The sequence below is a fragment of the Chionomys nivalis genome, chromosome 12 (genome assembly GCF_950005125.1).
Source record: "Chionomys nivalis chromosome 12, mChiNiv1.1, whole genome shotgun sequence".
Classification (NCBI taxonomy): Eukaryota; Metazoa; Chordata; class Mammalia; order Rodentia; family Cricetidae; genus Chionomys; species Chionomys nivalis.
This window is the reverse complement of record NC_080097.1, coordinates 70,875,475-70,896,741: the sequence shown is the minus strand read 5'-3', so window position 1 is coordinate 70,896,741 and position 21,267 is coordinate 70,875,475. Positions and strand designations below refer to the sequence as shown.

At 44.0% G+C, this 21,267-nt stretch overlaps 1 protein-coding gene across 3 annotated transcripts in view; it reads left to right on the top strand.

The window, feature by feature from the left end:
* Adk (adenosine kinase) overlaps positions 1 to 21,267 on the top strand; it is a 390,903-nt gene that overhangs the window by 360,561 nt on the left and 9,075 nt on the right. The window lies entirely within an intron of this gene.

Genomic DNA, 21,267 nt, shown 5'->3' with positions numbered 1-21,267 from the left:
AAGTGCAGTGTAGTTGAGCCAGGCTGTCTCTAGAAGGCTTTAGAGCCCTGAGTGCCAACCCTGGTAAATGAGACAAGGCTGAAAACAGTTTTAAGGGCCAGTGGGGATGACTGTTGCTGCCTTCTACTGAAGGGTGGCCATGAACCGTGGGACGGCTAAATCTGTGGATGATTGTAATGTAGGTATTGTTTCATTGTAATGGCCTTTTTACCAATGAAAGTATTTCATTTTTCTTTCTCTGAAATTTCTTTTTTTTTTTTTCTTTTTTTTTTTCCTTTTTTTTTTGGTTTTTTGAGACAGGGTTTCTCTGTGGTTTTTGGAGCCTGTCCTGGAACTAGCTCTTGTAGACCAGGATGGTCTCGAACTCACAGAGATCCACCTGCCTCTGCCTCCCAAGTGCTGGGATTAAAGGCATGCGCCACCACCGCCCGGCTCTCTGAAATTTCTTATACCCAGTCTTAAGGGCATAAAACAGGTACCCCATATCTCACTTTCTCTTCTTTTACCCAATAAGCTTTTATCATTCTTTTCTACCGTATTTATTATGTGTGCGCATGTGTTGTACTGACACGAACACACATGTGCATGTAAAGTCAGAGGACAGCCTTTGGCAGTCAGTCCTGCTGTCCAGGTCTAAGTGCCAAAGACCCAGCTGGGATGTCAGGCTTCGCAGGGGACCCCTGCACCTTCTGAGCTATCTCAGGCCCCTGTCTTCTTCAGAAAAGTGTGAATAACAGTCAGCATCCCACTGCATGCTTGGTTTGGGTTTCCTTGCACAGAAAAGCTTCGTTCATAATAATATTAGAGTAATCTACAGCTAATTTTCTTATTCTATATTCTTCAGAGCTATAAATCTTTGAAAGCTAAAAATATTTTTTCAGAATTAAGCCATACTGCATAATACATTAAGGAAACCATAGTGATTTTCTGATTGGGAATCAGTTAAACCAGGATTTTAAGTCCAGTTGTATCCTGTACAGATTTTCAAGCACTTTAACTCTTCAAAGCAGTATGGATTCCATTTGACATTTAGTAGGAAGTCTAATGAGGCTGCCACAGATGCGAGGGTCCCCTCTGGGCTTCCTAGCCCTGCAACAACAGGGCACACTACAGACAGCTGGCTGCCTGCGGTGCCACAGTTCTTAATGAGAATGGAGAGACTGTGAGGGGAAGGGGCTTTTCCTATAAGCCAAGCTGGAACACTCCACTGCGGTGAGAGAACTAGTCCAGAAAAGTCTCGCACTTCCGTTAGGTTGTGCTGCTTGGCGGTTTTGTTGTGTTCGTTTATTTTTTAATTCGTGGTTTGTTTTTTGGATTTTTGGGGGTTTTGTTTTTTGGGTTTTTTGTTGTTGTTGTTGTTGTTGTTGTTGTTTTGGTTTTGGTTTTTTGTTTCTCTGTGTAGCCCTGGCTGTCCTGGAAATCAATCTGTAGACCAGGCTGGCCTCAAACTCAGAGATCTGCCTGCCTCTGCCCCCTGAGAGCTGGGATTAAAGGCGTGCGCCACCACCACCTGGCTTGTATTTTTTTAAGATTTATTTGTTTGTTTGTTTATCATGTGAAGTGGGCATACCTGTGCTACAGAGTGTGTGTAGACCTCAGAGGACAGCTTGTGGGAATCCCCGCATATCTATAGAGTTACAGGGATCGAACTCAGATCATCTGGCTTAGGAGCAGGCACCTTTACCCTCTGAGTCATCTCGGGTCCTTACGCCTGTTTTCACACCCTTGTCAGGTTTTCTCTGGGGGCATTGTTGGGTAAATATAAAGGAAAGAAGTCTTGAGGGGCTCTGGTTTGTTTGTTTTGAAATGGTCTCAAGTATCCCAGACAAACCCTGAACTTATCTGTAGTTTGAACTACTGATTCCCCTGCCTCTACCTCCTGAGTACTGAGATCACAGGCATGTGCCACCATGCCTGTTTTGTGTTGCCAGGGCTTTGTGTAAGCTAGGCAAGCAGCATACCAACTGAGCCTTCATACAGAGACATTTTAACGATGGGCCAGAGAGTGGGTAGGCTGGGTTTTATAAATTATATATGGGGTTTACTTTTTCAGAAAGTAACACTTTAAAACAACAACAACAATAATAATGATAAAACAACTGTTGTGTAGTTCTCCAGTTAAACTGGAATAAGAACACCATTCTCAACATCTTTCATTTCTGATTGAACCAGGCTCCAAGCACTGGATTTCACAACACACTGCTGAGATAGAAGTAGAGAGAGTAAGGTAGGCATGGAGGCACACACATAGAAGCTCAGCACTCAGGAGGCTAAGGCGGGCCAACCTGGGCTACATAGGGAAGCCTTATAGAAGAGAAACCAAGGGGCTGAGGAGATAGCCCAACAATTAAGGGTACTTGTTGCTCTTCCAGGGGGTTTGAGTTCAGCTCCCAGCACCCATATTGCTCTTCTCACAAGTGTCTGGTCTGGAAGTTCAACTTCCTCTTACATAGGAGGACATCTTCACACATGTGCTGCACATATATATACAAATAAAATATATTAAAAAAACAAATAAAATATATAATGTGGGGGGAAGGACTAGAAGGCAAGCTGATGTTAAAGCTATCTCATTGGTAATCCTGGAATTAGCAACCATTTTTCTGACTATAAACCCACACTGGGGCTTGGGATGGAGCCCAGTAGGTAGAGCACTCAGTTTGTCTGCTTGAAGCCCTTGGTTCGATCCTTACCACCACATAAAATAGGGCTGTGCATGCCTGTAATACCAGCACACTGGCAGGGGTGGAAGTGGGAGGTCTCTTCACTACATAATGAGTTCAAGGCCAGCAGGGCTACTTGCTACTCTGTGTTTAAAACAAACTGCAAAGGTCTTACTCTGCTGACTGCGCAGTGTTAACACTAGGTCCTAAAATGAGACAACACCCTAATGTCAGTTACCGGTTGAATGTTCATATTGGCATAGTTAACACATTCTGTGTGTGTGAGTCACACTTTATAATAGTAAAGTAGATAACCTTTATATTCTACCTTAACTAGCTGGGGTCCGGGTAGATTTTGTAAAGGGCTAGGAATCCAGCTCCAAGGCTGTATGTCAACTAAATAGCACTCTACCACTCAGCTACATTCCAAGACTTTATTTTTGGTGTTCTTTGTTTTTGTTACATTTACTTATTTTCTATTTGTTTGTATGTGTATGGACAACCACATGTCATGGCACAAGTATGGAAGTCAGAGGGCAGCTTGCAGGAGCTGGGATTTTCTTCCACCATGTGAGTTTTAGGATCAAACTCAGGTTATTGGGCTTGGCACCAAATGCTTTATCCCTTGATCCATCTCACTAGCCCCAGACCGTGTGGTTTGGAAACTCAGGCTGGGCTTGAACTCACCGTGTAAGCCAAGCTGGCTTCAAACTTGCAGTCCTCCAAGACCGGTTATTTTTAACCCTGTTTTACTAATAAGAACAGTAAGGCAAAGAGAAAGTAAAGTGCATGCCTGCTGTCTATTGCTGCACAACGGCAGGCTCAGCTTCCAAACCTCTGCAGTTTGTGTTTAGAGTGGGCGCTCTGACAATCCAGTCACCACCTGGATACTTCTGGAAATGGGATCTGAGAGAGATCTCACTAAGGCTAAGAGCCACAGGCCAGCCTTCCATCCAAGCACTGGCATGCTAAAGAGAATCGGGGGGAAAAAAATGACTTCATTTACTGAAGAGGGCCTTTTGGTATCTGCAAGTGCAGAACGGAAGGCTGTGTGCAGAGCAGCAGCGCAGAATGGAGTGTAGGAGCAAACAGGGAAGCCAGACCAGAAACCCCTTAATAATCGTGAAGTCCAAACAGGCTGTAGGAAGCAGCTGTTTAATTGCACCAAGATAGCTACCTGACAAATCTATCTTAAAACAGAAATGGTTTTATAACTCAAAAATAAATAAATAAACCCGTTGGTTGAAACCCCAGGTTCCCATCTCCTTATCAGCAAGAGCCTTCTTCCTGGGATTAGGAGTAACCCGGCTGTTAAATTCCTATCTTTGACATAAATGGAGAGGCAGTGGCAACTCCATTACTAAATAGTTTCTTTTTCTTTGCTTCATTGCCTGATTAACATAGCTCCTTTCTGATTGATGTATTCTATCTTTAGACAGATAATATATTCATCCTGTTACTTTCAAGTATTTCTGTCTTGTGTGACTTTGCATATCTCCATTCCAGTCTGCAAACTATGGTGGTGATTTAACTCTCGGAAGTACAATAATTTTCTCCTCATAAATTTCAAGATTTGTACTAAAGCATCACTCTAGCTACCTTGTGCTAATCCGATAACTCAGTACCAAACTGCTGTGTGTTTCATTTCGCAAGTTAAAAGATATACACTTACATCATGGAATCTCATCTATAATTTGTGAGTACCCCCGGTTTACACGAATTAAATTCACAGTTCCATTTCAGGGGTCTAGCGTGGGTATCAGATCCCTTTGGCCTTGGCAAGCACACCTCCTTGCTCTATTTGGAATGTCTTGTGGCCTTTGCTCTTTTCTTTCTCAATAACGAAACCACCCCTTTCACATTCGTCCTCAAGAGCCCAAGTATCAGGATTGAACCTTTTGAAATAGAGAAATCCAGTAATCTCTAACTGTGATTTCCTAATTGCCCAGGTCAGAGAAATTTTCTTGTTGTCCTGCTGTGCTCCATCACAGCGGGTCTGTCTTTTCATTTGGAACCTTTGTCACTGCCATAGGAACAAATGGAAACACCGAGAACATTTTGTGACAGGCACTGTCATTGTTCCCCAGTGAAAATCTCTTCCCAGTAAATGAGACTGAGAAGAAAAATCATAACAAATGAAAGGGGACCTAACCAATGTGTTCCCACTGGGCATCAATACCAGCCTGTGTTAATATAATGGAACTTAGTCATATGGTTTATGTCCATTGTGTGGACAGATGATGTCCGGGTACCCTTCGGATAAAAGACCAGCATTCTTAGGGGCACAAAATGACACAAGGATGGTCAAGAGTCAGCAATAGTTTATAATTGTGTTTGTTTGTTTGTTTGTTTTGTGTTAGGGGGAATTGATTTTGGTTTGGTGAGACAGGGTTTGGTTTTGGTGAGACAACCTTGGCTGTCCTGGAACTCACTCCATAGACGAGACTGACCTCGAACTCACAGAGATACGCCTGCCTCCGCCTCAGCCTTCCAAGTGCTAGGATTAAATGCATGTGCCACCACCACCACTCAGCTTAGAGCATTGTATTTTGAGAATTAAAAATCTGTGTTACCTCTGAGTACTTTTGATTCTCAAAATTCACACCATAACTTTAACTAAGGGAATGTATTGCCTAACAGAATGCCTATAATAAGTAAAAGACTCTTAAGGCTACTTAGCAACCAGAGTGCAAATAACTATTCTGTTTTTCACTAATAAAATTCCATTGTCTAATTCATATTTAGAAAATTACTCTGATTTTTTGGGGGGGTCCCAAATTATGATGTATTTATTTATTTATTTATTATTTTTATTCTTTTTTTAATTAAGATTTCCACCTGCTCCCCGTTTCCCATTTCCCTCCCCCTCCTCCCACATATTGCCCTTCCCCCCACTCCCCTCCCCCTATCCCCACTCCTCTTCTCCTCCCCCCACTCCATTCCCCCTCCCTCTCGATACTGAAGAGCAGTCCAAATTCCCTGCCCTGCGGGAAGACCAAGGTCCTCCCACTTCTATCTAGGTCCAGGAAGGTGAGCGTACAAACAGACTAAGCTCCCACAAAGCCAGTTCATGTATTTGGATCGAAACCTAGTGCCATTGTCCTTGCCTTCTCATCAGCCTTCATCGTCCGCCATGCTCAGAGAGTCCAGTTTCAACCCATGCTTATTCAGTCCCAGACCAGCTGGCCTTGGTGAGCTCCCAATAGATCAGTTCCACTGTCACAGTGGGTGGGTGCACCCCTCGTGGTCCTAACTTCCTTGCTCATGTTCTCCCTCCTTCTGCTCCTCATTTGGACCTAAAGAGCTCAGACCGTTGCTCCAAATTGGGTCTCTGTCTCTATCTCGATCCATCGTCAGATGAAGGTTCTAAGACCCAGTGAAATGGCTCAGGGCAGGCAGAGTCGCTTTCCCTGGAGACTGTACTCGGTCCACCAGGCCTAGATGCCAAGCACTGTAACCAGAGGTACCATCTTGCCAGCCTTCATCCTCGCTCTTTAATTGTTGCTTTCTAGTTTTACACAGAGGATGAACAACTCTGAGTGTTTTCAGTCCTGTAGCCACTGCTAAGCTGCTCCTTACTCATATAAGCAGCCTTAATTAAACTTAGTGGACCATACCCACCCACCCACCCCAAAGAAAGAGAAACCGTGGAACTAGAAGGGAGTCTGCTGGGAAAAGGAGGGAGATTAGCAAGAGTGAGCAGGGTGTAAGAGTGGGTACGAGGGATAAATATGATCAGAGTACATTATATACATTTATGGAATTGCAAAAAAAATCACAAGACAGTTTTGTTTTGTTTTGCGATTGTTTTCTGTGTGGAGCCACCTTTCTTTGCTTCTCTGCTCATACAGCTAGAAAGTGACGTGATGATGCCGGGCGATGGTGGCGCATGCCTTTAATCCCAGCACTCAGGAGGCAGAGGCAGGCGGTTCTCAGTGAGTTCGAGACCAGCCTGGTCTACAGAGCTAGTTCCAGGACAGGCTCCAAAGCCACAGAGAAACCCTGTCTCGAAAAAAAAGAAAGAAAGAAAGAAGGAAGGAAGGAAGGAAGGAAGGAAGGAAGGAAGGAAGGAAGAAAGAAAGAAAGAAAGAAAGAAAGAAAGAAAGAAAGAAAGAAAGAAAGAAAGAAAGAGATGGCATTCGGTGCGTTGTTTCCCACACTTTTATACTCAGAAATCGAAGCCTTTATGTGACCACTGCCTCCTAAGGACTGACTGGAAGGTGGTCTACACGGTCTACATGACAACTTTAGAGCAGCCCTGTTGCACTGGCGACACCTTCCCTGTCTTTCTACTCTAGTAGGATATTGTTTTGATTGATTTTTTAAAAATAATTTATTTAATTTTATGTGCATTGGTGTGTGGATGTCAGATTCCCTGAAACTGATCTATGGACAGGTGTGAACCACCATGTGGGTGCTGGGAATGTTTCAAAACAGCCAGTGTTTTATCCGTGCACCATCTCTCCAGCCCCTTGATTGATTTATTAAGGGGGAAAAAAAATCTTAAAACCATCCAATGAGGTACGGAATCGACTTGGTCATAGGAATATGGAAGTCACCATAGACGTTAGAGCGACTTCATACAAGGGAGCAGAGATAGTCACACCTTGCGGCTGTCACGTGCCCAGAGAATGAGATAAGATAGTTGGAGCAGAGTTCCGGACTGCAGGAAGTGGCCTGTGACCACGTGAGCATTTCCTGGGTCTTTAGTAATCTAAGAAGTCAAGATTATCCTTTCCAGCATTAGCAAGTACAGGGGCAGGCACGAGAGAGGGGAGAAACTCAATGTTGCTTCAGTTTATACAAAGTGCAGAGTAATTTTAGAATGAAGTTTGAAATTTTTCATAGACAAAAATTTTTTCTCAAAGATCTAATGTCCTACATGGTTTTCATCTAGAAACAACTGTCAAATAAAAGTGGAATTCGAAGGATTTGGTCCGGAGGGAATGTTCTAAGACTAAAATGGTGTGAGCCATTATCATACAAGAGCTTTGTATCCTGTCTTGGTTAGGGTTTTACTGCTGTGGAGAGACACCATGATACAGCAACTCCCTCCACAACTTGGTAAGCCGAAACAAAAATTCATTTCTTTAGATAAACCTTAGTTGGAAACTTGGCCACCCTGTGCTGAACAGGTCCCTCAACCTTAGAGAGTGCTGAGATGAAGGGGTGTGTCCAGCATCACTGTCAAAGCCAGCATGTAAGCCCCAAATGGAGCCCCACAAGTGGCTCTGTTACAGCCTCTCACTAGGTCACGTGGGGAGAAGGAACCAGTATGGTTTCCTAAGCACTAGCCTGAAGACTACTACCAGCCACTAACATAACAGTTTTTTGTTGTTTGTTTGGTTGGTTGGTTTTATTTTTCTCTTTTTAAAAATGAACCCTCATGCCGGGCGGTGGTGGCGCACGCCTTTAATCCCAGCACTCGGGAGGCAGAGGCAGGTGGATCTCTGGGAGTTTGAGGCCAGCCTGGTCTACAAGAGCTAGTTCCAGGACAGGCTCCAAAGCTACAGAGAAACCCTGTCTCGAAAAAAAAAAAAAAAAAAGAACCCTCATGGCCTAGAGAGATGGCTCAGCACTCAAGAGCACTGGTTGTCCCTACAGAGGATCTGGGTTCAGGTCCCAGAACCTACAAGGCAGCTTACAACTGTCTATAACTCCAGTTCCAGGTGCTCTGACCACCTCACAGACATACATGCAGGCAAACACCAGTTCATAAAAAAAATCACTAAAAAAAAATAAAATAGAGCCTCATCTAACACAAGGTCTCCTCGGATCCTTTGAGCTTCTGATCTTCCTTTAGCCACCAGATGTTGATTCCAGGCGTGTGCTGCTAGGGGTCAAGCCCAGAACTCCTCTGTCCCCAGCCCACAACAGAGGGTTGTATTCTTGTCTTTGTTTGATTGGTTTGAGGTTTGTCTTTCTTTCCTAACTCCCCTCTTCCATCCTTCTTTTCATGGTGTATATGTACATGTATGTGAGGTGGTGTGTGAGTGTGTGTGTGCACGCATGCACGCGCCCAAGACTGATATCCTCCCTCACTCTTCTACCTTATCTTTGGGGCAGTCTCTCAGTCAAAACCAGAGCAAGTCTTGCTAGCCACATTGCTCTAGGGTTCTCTAATTTCTGCCTTCTGAAGCTGGAATTACAAGTGAGTTGCCACACACACCCTGAATTTGAGGGTTCTGGGGATGTGAATCCTGGCCCTCTTGCTTTTACAGCAAGTACTGTAAACCTTAAGCCATGTCCCCCACTTAATAACAGCTTTTAAATAAGTCAGTACCAGTATAGATAGGGACAAACTAGTAGGTTTTCATAAAGATAAGTATATTCCGTTTTATTAGGGAAGGGCTGCCCCCCCAACCCCGTATTCTGTTTTAAATCTTGTCCTTTCTGCTGTGGAGAAATGAAATTATCCTTTGATCATTAGTTGTGTTAATAATTGTATGGGCCTGAGAGATATCTTAACATCAGGCGGTGGTGGCGCACATCTTTAATCCCAGCACTTGGGAGGCAGATCCAGGCGGATCTCAGTGAGTGTGAGGCCTGCCTGGTCTAAAGATCAAGTTCCAGGGCAGCCAGAAGTACACACAGTGAAACCCTGTCACATGGCAATAAGAGGTTTCTTGCTCTCAAAGAGGACCAGACTTCGATTCCCAGCACCCATATGAGGATGCTCACACTGCCTCTAACTACTGTTACAGGGACTCTGATGCCTCTTCTCATCTCAGATCCCTACATGAATATGCAGTGACACACAATGCACAATATAAACTATCAGCAGAAGTCTGAATCAGCCTGCCCCCAAATAGCATATAATTACCAATTAGAAGCTTTATTCACTTCAGATGTGTGAGATGGATGAGCACCCTAACCTAGGGTTCATATTTCATTTAATTATCCAGTTAACTTTTTTTTGAGACAATCTTAGTATGTATACCTGTCTACCTGAAACTCACAAAAATCTACCTGCTTCTAGCTCTCAAGTGCTGGGATTCAAGGTGAGTGTCACCATGCCCTGACAACATTAACATTTTATAAAGTTTAGAACTACCTGTTTTTATTTCTGGGTCATAAAATGGAAAATTAAAACTGTGTCTATCATTTAGTACTTTTAAATTTCTAGGATCAACTTGCTGTGAGAAGTTGTTAGGTGTAGGTTATTGAAATATATGTAGTGATATAATGAGTTCTTACGCCAGCAACCATAACATTGCCTCAACCACTGATCTACAACCTCAGTCCTGGTGGGCGGCTGCTGTGGCTGTTTCTCCTCTTCTTCATCCTCTTCTTTTTGAGTGAGGACTTTATGTAGCCCAGGCCATCCTTAAACTCACCATGTAGCTCCAAAGGAACTTGAACTCCTGATGCTCCTGCCTCCATTTCTCCAATGTGAGGATTGCTGGTGCACCACCTATCCAGTTTATAGAGCACAAAGGATCAAACCATGCTAGGCAAGCACTTCTATCCCATACAACAGGCAATGGAACTAAACAGGTTTCCGTTTACAGCTGTAACGAAGAGGAAATAAGTGTCACAGAGACTGAAGCAAAGATCATGTGTCTATGTATCACCTCCTTCCTTCTCATTTACCTGCTCTGTGATGAGGGTGAAAATATATTAGCCTATCACAAAGGAACCTCTGCTCTCCTTGATTTCCTGTACGAGTCAACCCTTGCACCAACACATAGTTAAACTTTGGACCTAATGTTGGCAGACACAGTAGCTTTTTAAGTTAATTGAACACTCAATGTTTGTTGATTTGTTCTTCCTTGAAGATTTTTTTCTATTTTATGGATATGTCACATGAATTCATAACTAGTTGGTAGATGTGTTGTAGTCAGTATGAGGTTAAAACAGAACTGAGTAGACTTATAGAAAATAGGAAAGCTTACATCTGAGCTCTTCTCAGTCCAAGGAAACCATGACTTTCACATCTGGATGATCTGAGCTAGCCAAAAGAAAGTAGGAATTTCCTGCCAGATGTTAGTTCCTTAAGCAGCCTTTGGGCATCCCTGAGAGGATCTCTGAGATGTCCCAGTTTGTTAGAGCCGCACCCACCACACGATCTCGCTCTAATAGGTAGCAGACACTGCATATATACTTCCACTAAAGCCAACAATGTTTGCTGTTACCAAGTGCAGAGCGCCCAAGGCCTAATTCTGAAGGCACAACCTCAGCCTCATGGAAACTATTTCAAGAACGAACGTTCTGTTGAAATTACAGAATGTAGATGTGACAGTTTAGACTCATCAAGAAAGGAAGGTGAGGCTGTGCTGGCACAGTGTGCCACATGACCACAGTATTTCCCCGAAGAAAGAATCTGAAAAATTGTATTTATCTCGACTTCCTGTTCCAGATCCACAGGGGAATTAGTAAAAATTTCATTCAGAGACACTGTGCACAAGAAGTAGAAACATTTGTCCAGCTGGAACAAGAAGCATCATTAAGGGAAGGAAAGATTTTGCACATGATCTCACTGTGCTGTCCTCTTCTCTAAGGGGGAATATTGACATTTCCTGGGCTGTTTGCTCCAGCTTTCTGATCTCCTGCAGCTTATTTTTATAACAGCCTTATTGATGGGCCTCTTACCAGCTCTCTAGGTTTAACTGAGTTGAGTCGATTTGTTACCACAGCTTCAAGTAGCTGTTACAGAACAAGTAAGACACCCTAATAAAGCCGTGAGCGTGTTTACTCAAACAGAGTATTGATTTTACTTGAAGATGGAGAGGCTGACTTAGTGCAGTGCCGAGGTGGGTGGATCTCACTACCGCTTCTCATTGTCGTTAGCCCTGGCTCTGAGACACCGTGGAAAGCCCGCAGAGGATAATGAGAAGTGGTACAACTTTAGCCCCTGAGATCAGTTCACCACCGGGGGAGGGGGCTGTAGCTAATTAGCTTTTATTAAAAGCTTTCCCGAGTAATAATAACTAGGTAGAACAGGACTCGCGGCTGTGACTTCTCTAGCGTGGGAATGGGATGGCTGCAGGCACTGAAGTGCTCATTGCTGTCTTTAGCCATCAGAGCCAAAGCCAGGGCAAAGACAGAGAACTGAACATGATTTTCCTGAAATGTCAGCTTTAAGGATTGGTAAGGCATGATTCAGGCATAATTTAAAACATGGCTTTGAGGAAGCAAAACTATGCTAGCATCTTTAGGATGCTCATATGTTTCATCCTGCACCATGACCAGGCATGTAAAAATGCCTGTACCATGTTTGTTTCTACATGTATCTCTTTTTGTTTGTTTGTTTGTTTGGAACTGGGGGAGGGTGGTTTTGATTTTTGTGGGGACGTTTTGTTTTGAGACAGTCTCATTGTATAGCCCAGGCTAACCTGGAACTGCCACACTTGGCTGAATACTTTCATTGAAGAAGATTCTAAAATATTTCTGTTTTTCACTGAAGTCGTGTGTGTGTGTGTGTGTGGTCGGTCATAGGCCAGCTTTCTACAGTCAGTGCTCTCCTTTACTTTATGTGGGATTAAACTCAGGTTATCAGGCTTGAGTGCCAAGTGCTTTTACCCCCTGAGTCATCTCTGGGCCTTTTCATTGTAATCTTAATGATTAAGGTCAGTGCACATCAAACCAAGGCTGAGCCACAGTAAAGGAACTGCATTCGCCTCAGGCCTCATGATAGGTTGGTTTTGTGCAAACACTCCACCTGCCATCTTGCAAATAGCTAGGAAAAACATCACAGGGTGGGGGGGGACATAATCACTCACTTAGAACAATGAGCATAAAATGAAAAATAAGTTTGAGCACTTAGTGTGTTTTCCCATGTCTTCAGTAATTTTTTTCTGTGGTTTAGAGTAAACTTCTCATGCCTTCTTGTACTGCCTCCTCCTCCTCCTGCCTAAGTGACTGTGAGATTATGAGATCTAGGGGATGACCAGTTCTGAAGTTTGCAGTAACAGACTATCTGTCAAAAAGACAACAGAAGACATTGTGGGTTCTTTGATTTTGAGCTGGTGCCATGATTGTGTTTATTCGGACATGCAGTACTGTGAAGTAGCATGTTGTAAGATTTGCTACATTAAAGGGCCCACTAGGGCTCATGCTCTTCATATATCAGAAGGTTGAGGCAGAAATTGACTCTTTTTTTTTTAACTAACTCTGTGACATTCTGTCCGTGTCCTTCCCTCACCTCAGCGACAAGCTGTCTTTACTGCTCCTCTTCCAGGCCTCAAATACTTTGCACAACTAAAGTGCAAAGCTGAAGCTCACAGTAGGTCTGTGCTGTGCTCTCCTGGTGTGTGACAGGAGCAGCTGTTCCCAGCACAGTGCTTGGAGAAGCATCCCGGCATGCTGCAGGGGCCTCCCGCTCCTAGTGAGTTCACACTGCTTCTGCCAGAGTTACCTGAGCAGAATGCTGTAAGCCAAGCTCAAGCGTCCGGCTCTCTGCTCCACATCACTGGAGATCGCCATCAGCTGCTCTCCACAGTGTCAGCGCAACTGCCCTTTCCTGGTCTCCAAAGTGAACTTTGTTCTAGCACGCCCTCCTGTTTCTTCTGTGTGTAATATCCTTGTTATAATTTTAAAAACAGCGGGGGGTGGGGGGATACTATCATGTGACAGGGCTCACACATTCAGGGGAGTTTATGGTGAAGCAATGAGAAAGCGGGGAGGCCATGGGAGAGACTGGCCTCAGGAGACAGGCATAGCGGAAGAGGAAAGAGAGTTACAGAGAGGAGGTGGGCAGAGCTGCCTTTTATGAGGGGGATGCCACGTAGCCAATGATGTTGTCAGGACGCAGGAGACAGGCCAGCACAGTGGCTGAATGCTAGCAGCCCAGCTCTTAGAGCACCCACAAAGACCCTGTTCATGACACCTTCTCCAGGAGACGTTTCTTGATGTCTCCAAATATATAGAAAGTAGAAAATCAAAGACAAACACTATCTTATCTTCGAATTCTTTGGTATCTAGCCCCGCATCTAGATATTCAGATATACCACCTTTACAAAAGCAGTCTGTGAGTGGGCAGCCTGGATCTGATGTCTGCGGGTACAGGCGAGAAGCCTAAGCCAGTGGGAGTGAGAAAGTTCCAGAGTTGACACTAAAGTGCAGGTATCTTTGCTTTTTTTTTTTTCTTCTTCTTTTTTTGTTGGGGAGGTTGTTTGTCCACAAGCATGGTAGTTCACACCTTTAAGCCCAGCACCAAAATCTGGGTGTTTCTCTGTGAGTTTAAGGCCAGCCTGGTAAATATAGCAAGTTCCATGATAGTCAGGAATATAGAGAGAACCTGTATTTATAGATAGATAGAAATAGGATCTCACTTAGTAACCTGGACTAGCCTGGACCCACTATGAAGCATTAGCTACTCCACCCAGCTTCTAAAGGGCAGATAGCTTTTTAAAAATAAAGAACTGGAAAACTAAATTGACCTAGAAATGGCAGAGAACAATGTGTGTGCACACACATGTAGACAGGAAAAGAGTTCGGTACTATTGCTTTCTAAAATATCGTATCAGGTTTGCTTTAATTGCATGGTAATGCCTTTAAGAACAAAGGTAATTACATGATAACTTGTGTTACTGCTCCCACATTATCTCTTAATAACTGTGTGATTAACTTGTCACTACTGTACAGTGTGAAGTCTGATACTGCTCACACATAAAGAGCATTGATACTCCAGTGAGCAAGCTGGAGCGAGGCCAGGGAAAGGCATTAGAACAGTCAGGGAAGTGGTGATTAATTAGATCACTGTACCTGTCCTGAAACCAAAGCCCTACGAGAGAGCTGCAGAGCTGGGGTTGAGCTGTGTGACTTTCTGAAGATGACAAGCATGCGCTAGAGACGTTGAGGAGTAGAGGTGAAGTACAGAAGCCCCATGCGGTCGCTTCTTTATAAGTGAACATGGTGGGGGCTTGTTTGGTTGTGGTTGTTGAGACAGGGGCTCACTATTGTGACCTAGTCCCTAGGAGGCAGGGAGAAGAAGGTTCGGTTCCAGGCTAGATTGGAAGACATAGTGTCTTCAGCCTCCTAGGGACTAGGACTCCAAGCATGTACCACTATACCTGGATCAAAATTTAAAAATAATGGGAAAAACAGCTAAATGAGGTGGCAGGCACCTATAATCCAAGCTCCCGGGAGGTAGAGACAGGAAGATCGGGAGTCCAAGGCTAGCTCAGCTATATGGTGAGCTTGGGGCCAACCTGGGCTACATGAGTGCTCTCTCAAAACAGAGGAAACCCTTTCTTAGCTCTCTTGAGCAGCACCGGGAACTGTGACTCACTGCTGGGGACGTGAAAACTAGAGCGGCCACTTGGGAGGGCGGCCGGGCAGTGCCTGACACGCCGGACATGTGCTGCCATGTGAGCCGGCAGTTGTGTTCCTTGGCTGCCCAAAGGAGTTGAAAACTTACGTCTGCACCAAAACCTGTACACAAATGTTTACAGCAGTTTTCCTCTCGAGTGACGAGACGAAGAAGCCAGGTAAATGTGTGTGCAGGCAGTGAGTGTACAGCTAACCAGAGAGAGGGACCCGGGCTACCCTGGTGGCTCAGTGCTTACAGCCCTGGATGTGCTTATAGAGGACCCAAGTTCGGTTCCCGGCACTGACATGGCATTCACAACCATCTGTGGCTCCAGCATCGGGATCTGACTCTCTTCTGGCCTCATAGACATACATGCAGGCAAAATGCCCCAGACATGAAAATAATAAATCTTTTTAAAAAATTTTAAAAGATAAAAAAGTAATGAGCTAATGGGCCGGCAAGGTGGCTTAGTGTAAAGGTGCCCGGCACTTGAGTTCAGTCCCCAGTCCTACTCCGTGGAAGGAGAGAACTGACTCCCAGCTGTCCTCCCACCTCTACACACCTGCCACGGCTCAGCACGTCTACCTCCAGGCTAAATAAATAAAATAAATAACTATTGTTACAGTAGTCACATTTTATGTTACATATTTTTCAAGGCACAAGAGTATCTTAGAAGGTAAGAGTGGCGGCGCAGCACTCAGGAGGCAGAGGCAGGAGGATCACTGTAAGTGGAGGCCAGCCTGGTCTACCTAGGCAGTTCCAGACCAGCCAGGGCTGCACAGTAAGGCCCTGTCTTGAGGTTGGGGGGACCTGGGCTGTTTGTTCATTCCCGTTATGAAGTCATTCTTTATCACCCTTTAGTATCAGCATGCACACTAAATAACTTTATACGGTCTTTAAGACTGACAAAGGCTACTCTTTGAAGGGACCAATTATAACTGTGTGATACCTGTAATTCATCTTTGCTGGGTTTTAAAAATAGATTATTGAAAAGCTGATACTCTCCTAGGGCCAAGGTCGTAGCTTTTCTCACATCTAGATTTTTTTTTTGTCAAAGCAAATGAGTCTGTGGAGCACAGCACTGACTTCATCAGTGGTTCTCTTAGAAGGAGGATGCCAACACTTAGCTTCACGGAACATTCCATAACATGGGCTTTTCTCACAAAGATCATAGCAGGAAGAATGAGGAAAACAGATGTTGCTCATAAGGCTTCTAACAGACGTGTTTCCATTGTAAGCCGATCCTACTCTGAACCTGGCGTCTGCCCCGTTCGCTGTGTGGGCCGGACATTTCAGTCTCACAGTTTGGCAGAAAGTTTATCCTGACCTTTGCCTGTTACCTGAAAACTCTGTGATGAAAATACTCCTGAGAGAATGAGTTCACTTTCTTCCAAAGACTTCATTCTAGTAACCAAATTAATTCTCTTCTGTAATTATTTTATCAAATACAGAGCATTTTCTGGGCCTGGCTGGGAAAGAGGAAGGACATAAATCTGGTGTAACGATCTCAACAGGTCATTGTACCACAGCCCCAAATTAACCTCAGCTCTCCCCTGCTCCCTGGCTGCCCAGGACCTCGGGGAAGGCCGGAAGTCAGCCTGCACCAGTTTCTCATTATCCACAGCCCTCAAACTTGAGCACAGCAACAGCTCCAGGGCCCCCGAGGGAGGAGTAGGGTTTTTCTGGGTTTGTCCTATCTTATTTGTAACTATACCTTTTTCCCTTCCTTCTTTTCTCCCTTCCTTTCTTTTATGTTTTTATGGTTTTATTATGGCATAACTGACATACAATAAAGACCCATTCTTAAAGTGCAGTTTTATAAACTTTGAAGTGTGATATACCAGTCTCTGTGAGTGGCTCCATCATTCCCATGCCCTTCCTTAACCCTTCCTTCCTTCCTGCCCCATCTCATCCGGTTGGATTGCCTCCACTTGGAACGGTTGCAGTACGGCTGCTGGGAATGTTCCTTTACAAGTCTCTACACGTCTGCCTTCGTTTACCTAGGGTAAATAGCTAGAAATAAAATAACTCAGTCATATGGTAGGTTAATTTAACTTTTTTTTTAACAGCATTTATTTTGATTTTGTGTGTGTGTGAGAGTGTCTACCTGCGTGTTTGTCCTGTAGCACCTGTAGACTACCTGGTGCCCTAGGCGCCCAGAAGACAGCTTGGCTCCAAGTTGCAGACTGTTGTGAAGTCGACTGTGGATGGAGGGATGGAGCTCCTGTCTTCTGCCAGACTAGCCTGGGTTTTCAATTACTGAGCCCTCTCTCCAGCCCCAAACCAAACTTTTTACAGCGCTAATAAATCACTTCCCAAAGTGACCTTATCATTTTACATGTGCAGGGGCCAGTTAGATGGCCCAGGGTAAAGGCGAGCGCTGAGCGGGGCTGAGACTCTGAATTCAGTCCCCGGAACTTTCATAACTGACTCTGTGGCCACATTCCGTCCCACGTCATCCACCCGTGCAGTAATAAGAAACCAAGTCTTCTTCCTGTTCCCTTCATCAACGTGATTAAAGTTGGGGAGCATGTGCACCCTCCGCAGCTCCCTCCAGGCCGTCTTGCTACGTGGTCATTTTAGTGGCTACGGTGACATTGCTGCCACTCTGACTTGCGGGGTTTTGTTTTGTTTTGTTTTGTGTTGTTGTTTTTTTTTTTTTTTAAATGAAAAATGCTGCACTTTGTATGTGCATTTGGCACGTGTTTCTCTTTGCTAAAGTACAAAGTGAGTTTGATGAAATCCGAATCATTGTGTCTTCTATAAAAGTTTGTAATTAGGGCAGGGGTTGCCACAGTGGCGGAGGCTTCTGAAGTTACCTTCAGACCAAGCATACCAAACTCACAAAGATTTCCCCTGTAATTTCTCAAATACCGTAGTCTTATTTTTTGTTTTTCTTTGGATTTGTTTGGTTGGTTTTTGGTTTTGCAGTACTGGAACCGACACAGGGCCTCTCACGGGCTGGCCACGTGCCGCCCATTGAGCAGAACGCCCAGCCCTTTACCCCCAATTAACCTTTTTTTTAAAAAAAAAATTCTACTTCTGATTTTTGAGACAGGGCTTCTGACAAGGGCCAGACAGGCCGCCTGCCTCAACCTCCTCAGTAGCTGGGCTTACATAAAGCCATGTTCTAACAGCTTCCGGTCTGGGCGGCAGCTCTGAGTCTTGGCCCGCTAACATTTCCTCTCTGTTACTGGGTTTAGTTTCTTTCCCTTTGTGCGGCCTTGTTTTCAGTGGCTGATCTTTTTTATTTTATTATTATTATTATTTTTTTTTTTTTTTGGTTTTTCGAGACAGGGTTTCTCTGTGGTTTTGGAGCCTGTCCTGGAACTAGCTCTGTAGACCAGGCTGGTCTCGAACTCACAGAGATCCGCCTGCCTCTGCCTCCCAAGTGCTGGGATTAAAGGCGTGCGCCACCACCGCCCGGCTCAGTGGCTGATCTTACATGACTTTCTCAGACATATTCCCAGGTATTTCACGAGTTTGATACTATACATAAATAGCATTTGGAATATTACTCTTTAATTGCTCGCTATTAGATATAGTTGCTACCTGTGCCTGTAGAGCTCCCGGGTTGATTTTTCAGTTGCTGTCTGTGCAGCTTTACTAAACTCAGTAGCACTAATACAGTTGTCCAGATTCCATGGGTTCTTAGATTCATTTTTGCATGTGTGCAGGGGTTTTGTGTGTGTTATTCTGGTTTTTGTTACCCAAGCTGGCCTCAAACTTCACTGAGGGGCTGAGGATGACCTTGAACACCTAATCCTCTTGCCTCCAGCTCTTCGGTGCTAGGATTCAAGGGTTTACTACCCTGCCCTGCCAAAACAGACTAGAATCCTAATCTCCCGGCATTATTGACCCATAGAGCATTTAGCAGCCCCTGCCTCCACGCACAGATGCACATTCCCAACCCCTTTTTTCTTTTTCTTTTTTTTTTTTTTTATCCTGAGGGAAGAGGTAGGGCAAGGTCTTACTGTGTAGCTCTGGTTGCCTGGAACTCTCTGCATAGACCAGGCTGGCCTTAGACTCACACAGAGCCACCTGCCCCTGCTTGCCACCACTTCTGGCCTTGCCTGCTGTCTTGAGTTGCAGGCATAGACAATTCTGCCTTCTTCATACTGAAAGTGACTTCCTTCTCCATCTTGATGGCTCACTTTGCTCCACAAATGTCTCCATGAGAATGTTGAAGACACTTGGACTGGGGAGATGGTGCTGTTGGACTAGAAACCAGACATCAGGGAGGAGTTGCTCCAGACACCATTCACATAACCACAACTGATACAAAAGCAAGAGGGTTTTTATTGTCATGACAGGGCCCTTCAGGTTCGGGATATGAAGGACATCCGATAGCTGTTACAGCCCATCTTTTAACGCGAAAAGCCACAGACACAAGGGGGGGGATCCTGAAGATTGTTTTTCAACTTATTGGATTGGCTTATTCAAAGGGTTACTAGCAGTGATTGCTCTATTCCAGGGCAGGAGAATAGCTGTGTGATCGGGTGAGATAAGGGGTGAAGGCGAAGGCATAAGTCACAAACAACCCCACACCAGAATTATAATGGTTATTTATTTAAAGGGGAAAAAACTTAAAGATCACCGTCCCAGACAACAGCCCTCTGTGCAATCAGGAAGGGAGTCTAGTTGCCGGAAGCGGAGCAGGAAGTAAGAGAGAGCGAGGAGGGAAGTGGCCACTTTTTTAAAGAGAGAGACCACGCCCCAATGGGCTGGTATCTCAGCGGCTATTGGCTGGAGGAGCGGAAGGACCTCCCACAACACCTCCCCCTTTTGTTTAAGTAAGAGAGTTCTAAACCTACTACGAAATTATATACAATAAGTACAAATATCCTATTCTAACTAGCTTAGGTCTTGTATAATAAATAACTTGGCCAAGTCATGAGAAAAAAGTAACTACATTTATATAGTCTTCAACCCCATCGAAGATCTGAGAAGGGAAATAATGTTACCTGGGTAATTAGGAAGTTCAGTAAAATAACTTCCAAAACATGCAACAAATCACAGAGACAACCAGCTACCTGGGCAATCACCCAAGGTCACGTTTGCAGCGTTAAAGCAACGAACTTTGGCTAAGGCCTAACATAACTGACATACCATTTTCAAAGGCAAGAAACTTGTCAAAACTATCTTACCCTGTCTTGGCAGGATATGACAGTCCTGTTTTTTCCATTCACAGATACTCTGTATCTCTGTCAGTGGTTGAGGTATGGGCATTTCTTTGCCCAAAGGCCAGTTCTGCCAAAAAGAAATGCTCCAGGTGGAGTGTCTTTGGTGCTCAACATTCTCTCAGGAATAGAGCGGTGTTGCCAGGAGCAATTGTGTCTCACTGTCACGAAACTCTGAGTTAGATTAAAGGCCATTTTCTACAGCTCTTTGAAGAGGTTGAAGATTATCTATCTATACTGAGTATAATCTCTATGTATCTAAAGAACCTGATTAGTCTAATTATAAATGACAAACTCAGAATACTATTGATCTATGTAATTCTCAATACCTATCTAACTTAAAGACTAAGACAATAAACGACTGTGAAACAAATGAGGACAATGACCTCCAAATGTAAACAATGTACAAATATACATTGCAGTATGGTAAATATATATCAATACACAAACAATATATAAGTATCTTAATCAGAGGTAGAAATGTACACTGCAATATGGTAAATATACAATATCAATACAATGTATATATCAATACATAAAAAACGTTTTAAACAGAAGTAGAAGCATGCATGCATACAATAGTCAATATAATTTAACTTTGTATCAATATATAAGAATCGATATCAATATATTTGTCTCAAAACAATAGCTCACAAGTACCAACATGTACCAATCTATTATCCCATCATCCCATTATCCCTCTTTTTTTTTCCAAATGATCCCTGAGCTTATAAAATTCCTCCCCCAACCCTCAACTGTATACTAATTATAATCAACCCCTAAATGATGTCCCTAAACCCAAGGGCAAACTTTACTGGGAGAGGGGACGTCGTCCTCTAGAATTACTTCCAGCTGTCATGGGGGACGACGTTCTTTCTTGGGGATCCTGTGAAAGTAAAATGACGGTTAAATTTCAAGATCAATGTCTTTTAAAATTGCAAATAGTCTCTGAGTATTTTGTGCAGGTCTGGCCAGAATGTTGTACGAGATGTGCACCATTTCAGGTAACCAAGTTGGAACCATCTTGTGCAGCTGGTACCCAAAACAGGTCTTGTAGTAGCGCTATCAGTATCATGACGTCATATCAACCAGGTGGAGTTGTTGTTATGGGGCCCCATCTTCTTCCTGGAAACTTCAAATGTCACTGCAGGAAAAATTCATTGTTCATTGT